Genomic DNA, 6000 nt, shown 5'->3' on the forward strand with positions numbered 1-6000 from the left:
CTATTCTTAGCATGGAATAATTCAGTATGCTGGTCTACCAATGGCAAACAGTTGTTGTCATAAGTGCGGGAACAAACGGCTGTGGCCAGCAACACCAGAATTGCCTTCTGCTGGTGCTGTTGCAGAAAAAGTTGTATGGAATTGTACCCAGGTTTCTGCTCCTGCTAGCTAACATGCTGATCAAACAAAGAATTTTACTTAAAATCTTCATTTGTAAGAATGAAATTAACTATTTTAACACTTGCTTGAAGTGGAATTCATGCACAGGCTTGTTATCCTTTCCCTAAAATGGTTATTTTTTGCCTTATGCCAGAGAGGGAAGAATTAGGTGTTATTTTAACATGACTTTGAGTACTTTACTCGTGGTCATATTCTTTTAGTTGCTTGTGTAATAAATTAATCTTTAATGCTTTAGTAGTAACATCATCTAATGTAAGATGAAAGAGCTGCTGGATGACCTTTCTTTCCAACAGGGAAATTTCCATATGTTCCATACAGAAAAGAAGTGAAGACAATTGGAGAAGAAATACTTAATGTTCATATGTGATTAACTATTCTCCTGTGTAGCATTCGATTTTGCATTGGTATTATGTCAGTAAAGCTATACTAGTAAGAGAACTTGCTATCCTGTAGTCTAGGCTGGACCTCTTTGTAGTTTCAAGTTTCTGTCAACTGGAGCTCCTTTTGTAGTGCTGCTAGTTTCTCAGTTATTTGAATTAATGTTACAGAGTGTATTTTTAACATGTTTCTCCTTAACTTTATTCAGATTTGTGGAGGATAAAATATAAAATAGCAGAAGAAAATGTCGCCAGAGGTCGGGGATTACCGGAGCCACGGAAGACAAGCCTCATGCTATCATGGTCAGCAAGTATCAGTTTATTGAAATCTTATGCACAACTTATAATGCTTTTAATTAGCTTATACATATTGCAAAAACTCAGCTCATTATTGGTGTGCTACCATTGACGCATGTTGTTCTTTGTGGTTTGCCTTGCAGTTACCAGTTCTTTATCTTCAGCTTGCAGTTCTGCATATTTTGGCAGTTTCGACATCTTGTTATCTATGTAACTCTCTCTTCAGGGACATACTGACCCTGAGGCCTCATACTTTAACTAATCTTACAGTATCATGTCCTTTTTCTCTTAGCCATTCTTCTGTCAGGCTCTCAACAAGAAAACTATCTTCAACCATACTCTTTAAAATGCAGGTGTTACTGTCATGCTACCTTAAGCTACTATGTTTGAAGTGAACATTTCTGATGTGTGTTTCTTTTAAGCACTTGCCCTCACCCACGTCTTTATTTGCTCTGATTAAAGGAGTAAAGTGTCGCATTTGTAATTAAGCTGCTAGCTTGTGTAACTTTGTCATCTGCAAGCAATGTACAGTTAAGCATGGGTAAAAGTAATACCTTAATCAGATGTAAAGCAGCTGCATGTGTATGTTCAATGTATTTTGTTGTGCAGCAAGGAAGCATGGGCTTAAACATCTTAACCCAAGCTGAGCAGCAAAGTTAAACCTCTGCCTGGTTTCCAAAGATACTGTTGTTGTATTTCAGAGCCAAGGTGCAATAACCGAGAAACTGAGAAGTTTCAGTATGCATGATTTGACTACTATACAAGGAGATGAGTCTGTTGGACAGAGACCTTATCAGACATTGCCAGAAGCTAAAAAGAAAACCAGAGCCTCTGCAAGTGAATCTTCAGGCATGTATCTTTTCTTTTCCCTGCCTAAAAGAACAATTCACCCAAAGCAAAAGTGGAAGAGCAGAAATACATTTACCCCATTTCTAAATGGAAAAGGCCTCAAAGAACTCCAGTAGACTTAAACAGAGTACACTCAAAGTAAATTATGGCAGTTCAGTTCTTCCTGAATTACTTTCTTCTCCCATCCACTCCCAGTGTAATCACACTGTATTCATTACTCCTGTCATTGCCAATTGGCAACAAGAACTTATTACCAAAGTAAAACTTAATTGGAAGTCAAACGTTATATAATTAAGTAGTGTTTCTGTGACAAATGTAAAAGAAGTTAAACATGAAAACATATGGAAGCTCAGTAAATAAAAGAGAAAACTAATAGAATATTACTTCACCAGGTGTCCTGGGGTGACTTTATGATACTAGTATTCCCAATCTCCTGCTTTATATATATCTGTTAAGTTCTTCACCTTTAATATTAGCTTTGAGAGCTAGGGAAGTTAAAACTGCTGGAGGCTGATGGGAGTTTTTTCTCCGACCAATAACTAGCTATTTCTGAGAACTGACAGTGGTTTTGACCATTGAAAAGTGAGATCAACCTGTGAACACCTCCTTTAAGACCTAAACCCGAGAATTTCTTGTTCTCTTTGGTTTCTGGCTTTTGAAGAAGTAACAGGTTCCAGCTCAGCCTTCTCCTCCACCACAGAAGGCCAGACAAGGCCACGGAGGGGAGTGGCGGGGAGGTGAGCAGGCCCAGGCCAGGTCAGGCCAGTACCCCCGGCTCGGCTGCAGTTTCTGCCACTGCTGAGTTTTACCAGAGACTGCCAAGTAAGGAGAGGCCATCACAGACAGCTCTAGCCGCCGCTCTGGCAGAGATAACAGAACCACCTACCAGGCCTGGGCAAGATTTAACCCTTTCATTACCCAGATGAGACTTGCAGATTAATCCTTTTTTCCAGAGAGAGAAAGTGATCAGCATGTAAAAGAGACCCTATAAACTATCAAAGATAGTGAAGAAAGGAATTAAGCCTCAGAGGAGGTAGAGAAAGAAAAAGATGCTTTAATAAGCTGAAATATTTTTCTGTTAAAGCTATGAAGATGTACAGTAGTGTTCTGAAAAAAACTTTAATTCATGACAGTATATTGGGAGGAATGGAGTGTTTCAAAGTGAGGATTTTGAGCAAATGGTGAAGTGGTTGTGGTACTGTGAGATGCTGGAACAGAGGGGGAGAAGTAATAGTTGAAGATTTGCAGCCTTTAAGAGGCAAAGAGAACACTTCTGTTTCCAGAGTAGCTCACAGAGACACATGAAGAGAACTTCTGCCTTTGAATGACTCATCCTTAAAAATGACATCCCTAGACTCATTTGACCCATAACACACCTCAGAGTGATGTGAAACGAGAGGAGAGAACCGATGGCAGAATTTCCAGGCAGCTGGCATCAGAGAAATAAAAAGCTATAAAAGAAATAGTTTTCTTGTGAGAAACTCCATAGATAGCAGAAGAAGACTTCTGTTTCTTTACAAAGACTGATGAAAAGACTCTAGCAAGAATTGGGACTGTTTTAAACAAGAGTTTTTTTGTCTCTATGTTGTCATGTGAAGAAGGGAATGGTTGGGTAGTGAGGCAGAAAAGGGTTGTTCTGGAGGTTTTATTCTGGTTTCTTATTCTTGTAGTTTTTGTTAATAAACTTTCTTTATTCCTTTTAAGTTTTAAGCCTGTTTTGCTCTTGTTCTAATCCACATCTCGCAGCAAGAAATAAGTAAGTTTTCTAGTTATTTTTTAGTTACTGCTTTAAAACCACAACACCAGATTTGTAGTAATAGATCAAAATGTAAAATTGTATATGGTGATACGAATAATAAAGGCATCAAGTTGTCATAACAGACTGATGTCTTTTAACACTCAGAAGATGGTGTGTGGTGATCAATATATGGTTTTGTTGAAAGATAGTATTATTTCATTATTATGTTACATATACTGTTATTGTCATCATCACTTTGCCCTTGAGCTTGTGATGCTTGAAGGAAGGTTTTGCTGAAGGTCTGCTAACTACGTAATTTTTAAATAGCAAGACTGTGATGTATAGGAACTGCTGTTTCCCACAAAAGAAGTGGGTCTGGGCTATTTCTTTTCACCTAAGACTGTCATTCCTTCTCATCCCTCCATTTTGGGGAGGGATAGCATTTGTGGGGTCCAAGGAATTTCATGAATAGTGTGCTAGCCCATTCTAAGGAATAGGTGACCAGCTGAAGGGACCTAATCTGAACTGGAGTTTCCAGAAGGTATCCTGTGCAGGGCAGTGTGAACTGGAGCCTCTGGCTGGAGAGAAAGCCAAGAATTCACAAAGAGCTGCACTAGAGATAATGTCACTGCAGCTGTTGTGCAGGATCTGTTCCTCAGTAAGAGAGCATTATTTACCTGTCTGAAATAGCTTAAAAATGCTCTAATTTTTTTAAAAAAATTCTTCAGTTTATACTATATAAATAATCACCGATTGTGAGATTCAGTCTCAAATGTCAAAAAGCTTTCTTACAGCTAGTTGAACTTAATTAATTTTTTTCTGGTCCTGGTCTCATCTAGCATACACCTCTCATGCTTTCTTTGAATTTTCTTCAGCATTAGGAACTTAAAAAAGATCAAAAGTACGCATAGATTTAGGAACACTGTGTAGCAATATTCTCTTGTGCTGAGCTGGATCTTATTTTTTGTCTGGGCCAGGAGTTCTGTGCAAATTGATTTAAAAGGCCTAGTTTTAGGATGTGGATTGTAGGATGATGCTGAGCTGGCAGTGCTCTTGCTGTGAAAAAGGCAGATGGGATGCCAATGCATCAGGTATTACAAATGCAGATAAAAAAGTATTGATGTCACTGCAAACACTGCTACTCTGAAACAGAGAAAGAGATGTGATTCAAATCTTCTGTATTGAAAAAGATTAATTGAAACTGTACTGGAAGCAGAGACATGTTGCCTCTAAAATGGCAGAAGAGAATGACCGAATGTTTGTCTCAAGTAGCTGTGGAATGGATGATGTGATTCTAATTTCTAGGGGAAAAAATTGATGAAAAAAATTAGATAAGCCTAAATAAAATATTGGCTTAAGATAAAATGTACACAGGTCATTGATAAAATTTGGTTTAGAGTCTAAAAGGTGTTCCTGAGTGTTACAGCCAGTAGATTCTGGGATAAAAGGAGTGTTCAGTGGAGGAAGGAATCAGACTGGATTTGGTAGCTTTGCGATAGGTCTGTGGTGGAGATTCGAGGCTGTTGGACCCCAAGGAGCTTTCGGATTGTATTTTTAAGCAGTTAGTGCCCTCTAGTGAGAGTCTTAGGAAATAATCTTGGTCCTGGTTTTGTAGTATGTTAACAACTCTTAACAGTACTTTGGTGTGTTACCGAAATGAAAGAAGCTTTGGTATTAAAAATGCAGGAGGATGAGTGTATGCAGAAAGATCCTATGAATGCAAGTCATCAAATGGTTTGTATTGGGAGGGATCTTTAAAGGTTTATTATAAGTGTAACCACCTTCTCATGTGGATTGTGTCCTAAAATCTTAGGTACTTCTTTAGACGATCACTAAAGTTTTTGTAGTTCAGTGTAAAGCAGAAGATGTCAGCAAACTTGTGATTTCAGTCTTGACAACTGAAGAAGCACTGCATTACATACTTGTGGATCCAAGTGGCAGGATTAGAAGTACCAAACTCGTGGCAAAGTAGATGTTTCTGTTTTGAAATAAGCACATCATCTAAAAGCATAAATCAAGATAAAAATTGCTGCTTTCTTAGAAGTCAAAAAGTTACAGCTACTATTTTTTAAATATTTTTTTTTAAAGGTTACAAAACCCCACTGGAAAAAAATCCTGGAGATGATAAAAACAGATGAAGAGATGGAGAGGACACATTCAGAGGATGAAATGTTTGCTCAGAGAGGCCTTCGCAGAACTCAGAGTATGAAGTCTGTGAAAACTATTAAAGGACGTAAAGAGGCAAGTATAATCCTGGTTAATTGAGTTTGTTCTTTCAGTGTATATGCAGTGTATATTTCTGCATTATTCATAGTGCAGAAATTTATTTTTATTTTTAATATTGGAGAAGTTGTCAACAATAACTGGGTTCCAGAATGCTAAATGGGGAAGAAAGCATGTGACAACAATATCTAAGTTTGGAGCTTTTGTAGTTTGATGTGTTTAGGGGAAATATATGTATGAAATTAATGAAGCAAGGAGTAAGGGAGAGGAGACGAAACAGACTCTGTATTTGAAATGCTAATTTTGGCACCACCAAGCCTAACTTCAGGAAGTGTT

The 6000-nt window shown here is 38.0% G+C and overlaps 1 pseudogene across 1 annotated transcript in view; it reads left to right on the forward strand.

Moving 5' to 3' along the window:
* The window catches only part of LOC147646969 (receptor expression-enhancing protein 3-like), a 31091-nt pseudogene extending 25354 nt beyond the window's left edge, over window positions 1-5737 (forward strand). The window contains exons 7-8 of the transcript XR_015281752.1: window positions 1556-1703; window positions 5530-5737. The product of XR_015281752.1 is annotated as a receptor expression-enhancing protein 3-like (transcript). The remainder of the gene's footprint in view (window positions 1-1555; window positions 1704-5529) is intronic.
* The last annotated feature ends 263 nt before the right edge of the window (window positions 5738-6000 follow it).

This window comes from Cyanistes caeruleus, unplaced genomic scaffold (genome assembly GCF_971803275.1).
Source record: "Cyanistes caeruleus unplaced genomic scaffold, bCyaCae1.hap1.1 HAP1_SCAFFOLD_74, whole genome shotgun sequence".
Taxonomy (NCBI): Eukaryota; Metazoa; Chordata; class Aves; order Passeriformes; family Paridae; genus Cyanistes; species Cyanistes caeruleus.